General features: G+C 41.8%; 1 non-coding gene across 1 annotated transcript; it reads right to left on the bottom strand.

Moving 5' to 3' along the window:
- Nucleotides 1-11,222: 11,222 nt before the first annotated feature.
- On the bottom strand, nt 11,223-11,295 carry trnar-ccu (transfer RNA arginine (anticodon CCU)). Its single transcript has one exon. It is a non-coding gene; the product is annotated as a tRNA-Arg (tRNA).
- Nucleotides 11,296-11,729: the final 434 nt, after the last annotated feature.

Here is an 11,729-nt window from a genome sequence, read left to right as displayed (position 1 = left end):
CCTCTCAGCTGTCTGTGCGCTGCACCTCCACCACCACCGCCGCCAATTAGTGCCACTTTAGGCCTCCTGGCCAACGCTACGGCTCCAGCAACGTATGACCTCCGGACGGCCATGGGCGCCACACCAAACACTGCGCGCGGAGGCTCTGTGGTGTCTGAACACTGCGGTTAAACACCACTCATTTAACTCAAATGAAGCAATTTCAGAGCTGTTTAAAGAAATGTTTCCCGACTCTGACATCGCAAAGTCATTCACTTGTGGTAAGAAGATGCCATTTTGTAATGCATCAAAATGCAGTGAATGCCAGCAATTTCGCTGGAACTATCCATTCTTCCATAGACATTTTGTAGTGGTTTACCTTTATTTACTAAGTGAAAAAAAAATATGTTCAATATGTTTGTTAATGATATGTTGTTCTAAATCTATTTATTTATGTATGTTATAAATTCAAAATCTGTGTAAATAATAGAAAGGTCGCTGATTACACTTGCAATTCAGTGTCGTGATGGTTTTAAAAAAATTCTGAAGGTAGTAAAAAAAGGTTAAAAAGTAGTAAATTTAACTAAGGATTGCTGTACATACCCTGAACAAAAAAGTGTGAAATAACTGAAAACATGTCTATATATTCTAGTTTCTTCATAGTACCCCCCCTCTACTGTGATACTGCTTTGCACACTCTTCGCATTCTCTTAAATGGTAGTCACCTGAAATGGTTTCCCAACAGTCTTGAAGGAGTCCCATGATGCTCAGCACTTGTTGGCCCTTTTGCCTTCACTCTGCAGTCCAGCTCTCCCCAAACAATCTGGATTAGGTTCAGTCCAGTTGACTGTGGAGGCACAGCACTCCATCACTCTCCTTCTTGGTCAAATAGCCCTTACACAGCCTGGAGGTGTTTGGAGTCATTGTCCTGTTGAAAAATAACAACTAAACTAAACGCAAAGCGGATGGAGTGGAATGTTTTTGCAGGATGCTGTGGTAGCCATGCTGGTTCAGTATGCCTTCAATTTTGAATAATCCCCAACAGTCTCACAAGCAAAGCACCCCCACACCATCACACCTCCTCCTCCATGCTTCACGGTGGGAACCAGGCATGTAGAACCCATCCGGTCACCTTTTCTCCGTCGCACAAAGACACAGCGGTTGGAACCAAAGATCTCAAACTGGACTCATCAGACCAAAGCCCAGCCAGATTCCACTGGTCTAATGTCCATTCCTTGTGTTTCTTGGCCAAACAAATCTATTCTGCTTGTTGCGTCTCCTTAGCTGTGGTTTCCTAGCTGCTATTTGACCATGAAGGCCTGATTCAGTCTCCTCTTAACAGTTGTTCTAGAGATATGCCTGCTGCTAGAACTGTGTGGTATTCATCTGGTCTCTAATCTCAGCTGCTGTTAACTTGTGATTTCTGAGGCTGGTGACTCAGATGAACTTATCCTCAGCAGCAGAGGTGACTCTTGGTTCCTTTCCTGGGCGGTCCTCATGTGGGCCAGTTTCGTTGTGGCGCTTAATGGTTTTTAGCCGCTGCACTTGGGACACATTCAAATTTTCCGGACCAACTGACCTTCATTTCTTAAAGTAATGATGGCCACGTTTCTCTTCACTTAGCTGATGGTTCTTGCCATAATATGAATTGTAACAGTTGTCCAATAGGGCTGTCGGCTGTGTATCAACCTGACTTCTGCACAACTCAACTGATGGTCCCAACTCCATTAATAAGGCAAGAAAGTCCACTAATTAACCCTAAAAATGCCCACCTATGAAGTGGAAACCATTTCAGGTGACTACCTCATGAAGCGCATTGAGAGACACCAAGGGTTTGCAGCACTATCAAAAAAGCAAAGGGGGGCTACTTTGAAGAACTAGAATAAAAGACATGTTTTCAGTTATTTCACAGTTTTTTGTTAAGTACATAATGCCACATGTTTCATTCATAGTTGTGATGCCTTCAGTGATAATACAATGTAAATAGTCATGAAAATAAAGAAAACGCATTGAATGAGGTGTGTTCAAACTTTATAATAATAATAATAATCTACAGCCTAGATTGCAGCATTGTATCATGCCCTCAAAGGATCAATGGATTGTCTAAAAACAAAGTGTGAGGAGATGTTCTTCTGTCTGCACTCATCTTCCAGTGAGGATAACACATGGGAGCCAAGACAACCTGGACCTCGACCTTATCGCCGAGTACATGCCGAAACACAAGGAGACGGAGGAGAAGAAGAAGAAGAAGGAGGCAAGAGGAAAGATGTCAGGAGGAGGAGGTGAGTGAAGGAAGAGTCCCAGAATCTAATCTCATATTAATGAATGCACACAGAGGGTTTCACAAATGTCTTTTAGGATTTATATATAAATTACCCTCGTAATTACAATATGCACGTGCATATTACATACATACATACATACATACGTGCGTGCAAAATAGTAAGACTAGGCAATTCCAGTTGCTTCGGCGAAAGAGACGGATGACAGTTGGCTTGAGTCCAGTAGAGCAGACGGCTCTGCAGAGTCGCGTATTTACGACTTCATGACTTTTCATGAACAGTTGCATGAGCGGCGGTGTACATAGCAGAAACCCTGTTGTGCGTCTGCCATATACCGTGGTGGGCCGCCATCAACATATCAACACTAAACGAGGGTGGCTGTGGCTCAGTGGTAGCGCGCTTGCCTGCCAATTGGAAGGTTGTGGTTCAATCCCTGCAGATCTATGTCAAAGTCAAAAACACTTAACCCTGAGTACGGGGTGTACTTGTACAGCAGCCCAGCCACAGTGTACTTATGTGTGTGAATGGTTCCTGTATTATGTAGAAGAACTTTGAGTTGTGGTAGACACTAGAAAAGTGCTATAGAGAACAGTCCATTGTCATTTTAGTCCAAAGAGAACTCGGGTATCATGGCCAAGTTTTAGTCAAACCATTGTTGTCTTTTTTTAAAATATTATTACACAGACACATGTTAGATAAGAGCCAGGGCTCCTGGGCTCTACAGCACCTTGTTAAACAGACACATGTTAGATAAGAGCCAGGGCTCCTGGGCTCTACAGCACCTTGTTGTGCGGCTCAGGCAGAGGGACTGCAGAGTTAGCTAACGTTAACTTTTCCCATACACGTAGTTGGATTTGCCTTTTTTGCAGACGAAACGCCGCTGTGGCTGCCCTCCTTCTAACATCTTTACTCGTGCTGAGTTTTTAAATTCCACTGGAGGCACACACCTCGCGCCCCTGACTGCTGAGAGGTTTTATGGCTTCGGGAAGGGCAGATGTGCGCATGCGTGTGTCATTCAGAATACAAGACAAAAAAATTAGGAGTGTTCTTCAATACAGACTTTTTTTTCTCGATTATACTATTTTTGTGATCGTTTGAGTCAAAATCTAAATTAAAATCAAAATTCAATTAATTGCACAGCCCTCGCCAACGGTAAACATATTCTTTGGACTCTTTACAGTGATACCTTAAAGAAGCGACCGGTCTGCCTTGTTGCCCCATCAAAACGTCTTTCTGAACTTCCATTTTCACACAGGAACATCTGGAGATGTTCTGCTAAATGAAGTGTGGTTGATCCAGACTACTGTGCATGTAGCTTGTAGCTCCAGTTAAGACTTTTGGGCCTTACATTTTAGTAGTTCTTCCAGTCTGAATGCAGGAGATACTTGACACTCTGGAGTCCTATGGATTGGTCCCCTCATCAGCCCTTGCATTTTCTCCATTCAAACAGAATATTTTAATCTAGTAAAATATGGTCAACTAGAATTCACTCACACCTCCCATTAGTTCTTTGAACCCTTGTATTATTATCTCTGCATGTCCCCCCCCCCCCTCCTTGGGTCTACTAAAGGCACCTTCAGAAGACGGCAAGCTGGCGACTGGATCAGGAATAAAGGGTAAGAAAGAGGAGGAGGAGCCTGCAGCAGTAAAAGAGGAAGAGGAGGAGCAGCCTGCAGCAGTGAAGGAGGAAGAGGAGGAGGAGCTTGCAGCAGTGAAGGAGAAGAGGAGGAGGAAGAGGAGTATGTGGTGGAGAAGGTTTTGGACCGCAGAGTGTGAAGGGAAGAGTAGAGTTTCTGCTGAAATGGAAGGAGTTCTCAGAGTAAGTATGAGTCTAGAATATTAATGCTTGGTGTTCTTGGTCCTGAGATATATTATATATTTACATATTGTAAATAGGTGTCAGCATGTTATCATGCCCTCAAAGTTGAAGGTTTGGTATTTAGACACTATGTTGCAGACCCACAAATAACCTTAAATAACCTTACAAGATGGCAATAGAAAAAGGACTAATAGGAATGATAATTAGAGTGAGAATGGATTGTCTAAAAACAAAGTGTGAGGAGATGTTCTTCTGTCTGCACTCACCTTCCAGTGAGGAGAACAGATGGGAGCCACAAGACGACCTGGACCTTATCACCGAGTACATGCAGAAACACGAGGAGACAGAGGAGAAGAAGAAGAAGAAGGAGGGCAAGAGGAAAGGTGTCAGGGAGGAGGAGGTGAGTGAAGGAAAGAGGGTACTCCAGACTGAAGAGTCCCAGAAATCTAATCTCAATATTAATGAATGCACACAGAGGGTTTCACAAATGTCTTTCAGGATTTATATATTATACCGTAATTCCTCAAAGAAAAAACGGTAGTCAATTAAACTGCGGCCCTCGCGAATAAATAAAGGCCGGGAAAAATCAGTTTGGATAATCTCCTCTGTGTCTTCCATATAATGTGCAGTCAGGTTTATCGTAATATACTTTCTACCAATTTAACTTAACAGATCCAACAATATATTCACACTTTGATTTTCTGGATTATGGTTCTCATGTAAAGTGTTTTTGTGATCAAATTTTTATTTTGATCTAATAAGAAACAAAGAGTGCCAACCAATCCCCTGAGTCTGAGAGGTTGATAACCCTACAGATACTAGATCAAGTTCAACTGGGAGTCAAACACTCCCACAAAGAAAGGTTTCCAGCACTACCAATCCCAGACCATCCCCCGGTTGTTACCGCCTGGCTCAAGGCCGGCAACAAAAGGCCACGCAGATATTCAATTCAATTTTATTTATATAGCGCTAAATCACAACAACAGTTATCTCTTTGTGCTTTCCATAAAGATGAAGAGCAGGTTTAGACCGGACTCTGGGATGTTATTTATCTCCCAGGTCTTTCCACTTAGAGCAGGTCAAGGCCGGCAACAAAAAGGCACGCAGATATTCAATCCAAACTTTATTAACACACACACACACACAGCGTAACCATGGTAATGCAGCAGTGGAACTTAGACACAGACATCCAGTGAACGATGCTTCTGGTTTAACTTAGCTCTCTCCACCATGGCGCCTTACTAACTCACTCACTCTGTCTGTTAATATACAAACGCAGACCAATGGACATGCATGTATTGTTGGGGGGGTGTATGAAGCCGCCCCCATTCGACCAATCATTACACCTTTGTATGCAAAACCTTTACATACAGTTGTGTTCAGAATAACAGCTGTGTTTTTAAAGAAGTGAATACTGCTCAAACTCCTTAGAATAGCTTTTAATTCCATAATACCAATGCATTGGGAACTCTGCCCATTCATTTCCAAATCAAAACATCACAACATTGATCAAGTCTGTGTTCAACCTTTACAGGAAATGAAGAAAAAAAGATATTAGCAGTATTGGCATTTTTCTTTACAAACTCAAATGTTTAATGTATAAACTGAAAATGTGTCAGGGTTTGAATCCCTGCACTAATATTTAGTTGCATAACCATTATTCTGAGAACTGCTTCATATCTGTGTTGCATGGAGTCACCTGTGAACAGGTATTCCAGCCCAGGACCATTGAACTACATCCCATAATTCCTCTGCATTACTGGGTCTGGACTCAGTAACAGCATTTATGATGTCACCCTACAATTGTTTCTATGGATTGAGGTCCGGGGATCGTGCTGGCCGCTCCATAACATCCATCAGGTTCATCTGGAACCAAGACTTTCTCCTTCCTGGTGTGTTTGGGTCCTTGTCTTGTTGAAAGACCCGTTTCAAAGGCATTTCCTCTTCAGCATAAGGCAACATGACCTCTTCAAGTATTCTGATGTGTTGAAACTGATCCATGATCCCTGGTATGTGATAAACAGGCCCAACACCACAGTATGAGAAACATCCCATAACCACCATGCTTTCTGTCTTCACAGTGGACTGGGGCTGGATTTCAGTGCAGGGGGGTCGGAGGACAACTGTCTGTCTCCTAGACCCAAAAAGAACAATTTCTCTTTCATCAGTCCCCAGAATGTTGCCCATTTCTCCGTTGGCCAGTCAATGTGTCCTTTGGTTGTTTCCATGTCAGTCAGGCTTTGGATGCCATTTCAAGGGATCTGAAATAATTTTGACAGAGCAGCTTATAATCTTCTGTACTTCTTTATGTTTTCTCTCATATCAATTTTTAATCAAAGTCCTCTGTTCCTCAGAACAATGTCTGGAACAAGCCATTTTGCTGAGTATTTCAGTGTGAAATGCACTATAACCAGCATACACATGTGCTTCCTTAAATATGTATATTTATACAGTATATAGATTAATTATGGGCCATAACTGACACCTGTTTCTTCCCAGAATCAATCAGCTCACTAATTGAACACAACACTGCTATTCATTTGAACATGCTTCTTTCAATTACAGATTCAATTGCACAGAATGAGCAGCATGCATGTCATGACTGTTGGTTTGGCCTGTGTTTTTCAGAGGAGTCAGTGATGCTCAGCAGTTTTATTCCGAGCACAGCAGAAAGCTCTGCTGAGCTTCAGAACTGCTTGAGGAAATGTAGCTTGTGTGGACAATACCACATTCCACTACCATATTACTTACTTACACAATACTGCTGGCTATACAAGTTTGATTTAGCAAAAACAACAACCTAAAACAAAAGGTCAAAGGTCAGCTGGTGCCCCTCATGCAACTCCATAATAGTGATGTTGGCAGATAATTAAGAAAAGTATTGCGTCAGTCAAACAATGTTCCATAGACATGCTCTAAATGTTGTTTCTAGTTTAAGATAGAGCTCTACAGCATGGCACCTCACTAACTCACTCTCTTGGTTTTTCTCTGTTGATAGAAACGGAGAGGAAGAGGAGTCAAACGTCACCGCTGTCAGCACTGTGACAAATCCTTCACATCAGGATATTTAAAGATTCATCAGAGAGTTCACACTGGAGAGAAACCTTACAGCTGTGATCAATGTGGAGCAGCTTTCACACAACAGAGTCACCTTAAAACTCACCAGCGCATTCACACTGGAGAGAAGCCGTACAGCTGTGAACAATGTGGGGAAACCTTTTCTCGTAGTAGTCACCTTAAATCTCACCAGCGCATTCACACTGGAGAGAAGCCGTACTGGTGTGAACAATGTGGGGAAACCTTTTCTCAACATAGTAACCTTAAAACTCACCAGCGCATTCACACTGGAGAGAAGCCGTACTGGTGTGAACAATGTGGGAAAACCTTTTCTCAGAGTAGTAACCTTGAAAGACACCAGCGCATTCACACTGCCTCGTTGTGAACATGTTTCAGAGCCAAGCTGTTTCCTCCTCCTCATGCCCTGATAGCTGTGTTGTTATATTCTGATCTTCTCTCCACATTGAAGGCTGACCAGCAGTAACTTTATCTTCTGAGCAACATGTATGTTATTGTGGATCAGTTGGACTGTTTTTTGCCTTTCCTCAGAACCCTTTACCATTTAGGCACCAGAATCGGTGTTTGAACCCGTTCTTTAAAAATATATTTTTAAATGTATATGTTTAAATAAAAAAGAGGGAGCACAACAAGACAGCCAGCAACATTTAAGAACGGCTTGTTTATTGGTACATGGTCCGAAATAAATGTAAAACAAAATGTAGTAACATATTTCTCCAGTAAATTGTTGCTACATGACAAAAACAACCACTAGATGGAAAAAGGCAGCACTGGTGTTTCAGTAGTGATATCTTCAGAAATGAGGCCCCAAAATCCCCGTTACTATTCGGTCCGATAGATACCGGGTGTTAAGGCACCGGTGCCGTACTAGCACCGGGTTTTGGTACCCAACCCTAACCACAATGTACCCACCGTGGGAAGGAGAAGGCCCAAAGGAGAAATATTAAAACGTTTAAAGATGTTTTGGTTGGAAAATGTAGATATCTTTGAAACTCTTTTATTTTGGAAAAACTTTCTTCTCATCTCTAGAAACATACAACTTTTTTTTGGCTGAGGAAGTCAGTATAATTTTCATTTTAGGAATACATTTTTGTCACCCTTATATATTTCTAAACTCCCAAAAGTTCTTTGGCAAAAACTATAACTTTTGAGCATTGTGAGTTTAAAAAGCGCAAATTCAATATTTCTGTAAATTGGTCCAAACCGTCCTCATCATTAGAACATACTAGAAGTCGGCCATTTTTAATTGTACGCTCTCAAGTTATTGTTGTTTTGTAGTTTAACATTACGTTTTCCTACTTTGTGGAATTTGATATTTTCTGTGACTGAATGTGGTTGCCTAAATGTAAAATTGCCTAAATGTTTAATAAGGCCAATAAAGTGCAATTTGTGTACCTTGTTATGAGTGAAAGGCTTTTTCCCAGTTAAAAGAAAACAAGGTGCTCTTCTAAAAAATTTAAAATCTAAATCGGTTCAGCCGTGACTCTAAGTCGTTATGTGGTTGTGTTTGCAAAATTTAAAGTGATTTCCTCTGGGAGTTCAGAGATATTGCATTCACAAGAATCGGATGGACAGACATGAGGACACAGTCACCTTAAACCTTTGACCTCCAAAATCTCATCAATTGATCTGCAAGTTCCAGTGAAAGGTTTTGCAAAATTTGAAGAAATTCCTTCCTCCCTCGTGTGTTGTCACGTTCACAAGAATGGGAAGTGTATACGTATGTAGAGATGGACGAACGACCCAAAAGCATAACACTTCTGGCCACGGCTGGCGCCGAGTCATCACAACAGACAAAAAAAAGAGGTGGGGTTAGACAGTGTTCAGCCCTGACAGAATAGAGAATGTTGTTAAAGTTTCTGTACAGCAGGAGAGGAGTTGTTTGGATAGTGAGACTTTGTTGAAACAAAATAAAGACAGCTGTGCAACTGAGTCAAGGTTTAGAACATGGTGAGATTTAATTATTCCCTGCAGAGAATAACCAAGTGGGAAGACAGTTTTCACAGAGTTAACGCAGTAACAGTGTGACAACCTCTTGCAAAATTAAAACAGTAGCATCCCCGTCTTATATCCGGTTTCCCCTAGAGAAGATTTTTTTTCTCCATTGCATGGTCTACACTATTTGCCGCATCATGGACTCTAGACGTCACGGGCGGGGCTTCCAGTACCTCGTGGACTGGGAGGCTGACGGTCCTGAGGAGAGGTGCTGGATACCTCAGCATCAGATCCTGGGTGCGGACCTACTCAGGGACTTCTGTAGGCTCCATCCTGGTGCTCCTGGCAGTCCGCCCGGTTGCATTCGTCGGAGGGGAGGTACTATCATGACTCCAGCATCATGACTTGGTGTTGCCGTTGTTCTGGGTATCACAGCTGATTCTCCACTACACACACCTGCTGTCACCTGCAGTCTGCACACCTGGTCCTGATTACCACCTCTGCTCCATTTAAACCATGACCTGACATCCATTCCCTGCCAGATCGTTAGCGTAATCATTTCATCCGTCAACTTCAACTACATTCCTGGACCTGCACTCTCCTCCTACCACCCATTCTATCCACTGCCTACCTTCCGGACTGACTCGTTGCTACACTGCTTTTTTTCAATAAATACTCTCCTTATTATTCATAAACACCTTGTCCTGATCTGCTTCTGGGTTCCTGTTTTGATTTATTGTGAAAGCATCAATAATCTCTTTCCATTCCACATTCTTCCAATGGCCTAATGCATGTTTTTAGGCTGCCAAATAGGACACTGCAAATTTGTTTGTAGTTGTAGTTTATTTGAACATGTAAAATATTAAAATAAAAAAATATATTTACATACATTCATGCATACATATATATAATTAAAATGACAGATAAATAAAGCCATGTACTTCTCAGCACAATCTTCCAAAATTAAAAGTCATTCAAACAAAACAATTCCCATGTTCAAAAAGAAGTAGGAAGAAGTTCATAAACAACTTATCAGGTCCGACCCCCTTTCTCTACGTTTATCCTTTAGTAAATACAAAATCTTATGCTTCACTTATTACACATCATAGACACAAATGCATACATACATACCTTCACACATTTACACGGTTTGTGTTTCTTTTCTTCCCTTCGTCCTTCTTTCTATACCCTCTATCTATAGCAGATTAAATAATAACAATTTCAATCTCCACCTCTGAAAAGTGCCGCTTCTTAGCCGGATTACGTCTGGCCATGTCATAAATTGCAGGGGCTTGGCCTCAAAACCGAGAATATATTGGGGCGTGATATTTAAATTGCATTTATCAATGTACGATCATTCTTACGCTCTGATTGGTGTGATTTAAAAGTTTCATGAATCTCACGGGAAGCCTGTTGTAAGAGGATTTCTGCGCTCATATCTGCTCTGGTTTCTACGTTAGGTTGATAAATGAGGGCCATCAGCTCTAAGGATGTGCTTCAATACATAACTGAAGTGAGCACAATAATGAGTAGCACAATGGTGCAATGTGTTTACCTTGTCATAAGCTAAAGCCTTTTCCAAGACAGAAGAAAACAAGGCGCTCTTCTTCAAACGCACAGCTGGGAGTGCTTGAGAGCACTTTTGAGGTGCAGCGTGATTTTCGGCTGAGATGCTTCGGGTGTGTTTAGGTGTGAGCCCAAATAGTCATCGAACGACAAAGACAAGACAGCGATCAGGCGGTGGAACCGGGGTATTGAAGTCCCGTCCATGCAACCAATGGATATGATCAAAACCTGTATACAGCCCAACCACTTACCAATCACATCACTGGAAAGTCAGCATTACTACAGGGTCCTGACAGGGTAGTGGTTGATTTGTCAAAATGGACAGTAGACTGCCAGAATGTGATTTTCCTCAAGAACATTACTTTATATGGTGCTGTCAACAACTTTTCCAGGAGTTATATCATGATTCATCTCACCATGGAAATCAGGTTGAGGGTCATAATCTCCTGACGCATCACCCTTTCAGAGTGTCACCAGCAAAAGTTATTATCAGAGGATGTTTTTGATCCATCAACCTCTGGATTGAGGGCCCAGGATGCTCCCTCAGTGCCACTCTGCTGAAAAATCACCCCAGATGGGACTTGAACCCACAATCCCTGGCTTAGGAGGCCAGTGCCTTATCCATTAGGCCACTGGGGCTTTACATCTCCAAATCTCACCAGTTCAGTAGAAATACATAGACAGTTCTGGAGACATAATGAAACAGTAACCTTGACCTTTGCTTTCCAAAAACGAAATCAGTTCATCTGCAAAATGGTTATGTATGCCATATTTAAAGTTCTTCCCTCTAGGCATTCAGAGATATTGCATTCACAAGAATCGGATGGACAAACTCTTGACCTCCAAAATCTCATCAATTGATTTCCGAGTTCAGATGAATGTTTTTGCAAACTTTGAAGAAACACAAACATGGGCATTGTGAAAAGATGGTTTCATCTATTGTTGTTTCTGAGATCAACAATACCTTCTAAAGTTGAATAGCTATTGCGTACCCGGTAATATTAGAGAAGAGCTCTCATTGGCACTGTAGGCGGACAATTTATTAAATTAAGTTACTTTACACTTTAAACTGT

Source organism: Etheostoma spectabile, unplaced genomic scaffold, assembly GCF_008692095.1.
Source record: "Etheostoma spectabile isolate EspeVRDwgs_2016 unplaced genomic scaffold, UIUC_Espe_1.0 scaffold00018627, whole genome shotgun sequence".
In the NCBI taxonomy this organism is placed as follows: domain Eukaryota; kingdom Metazoa; phylum Chordata; class Actinopteri; order Perciformes; family Percidae; genus Etheostoma; species Etheostoma spectabile.
The sequence above is the reverse complement of the archived record's forward strand: the minus strand, read 5'-3'. Positions and strand labels throughout refer to the sequence as shown.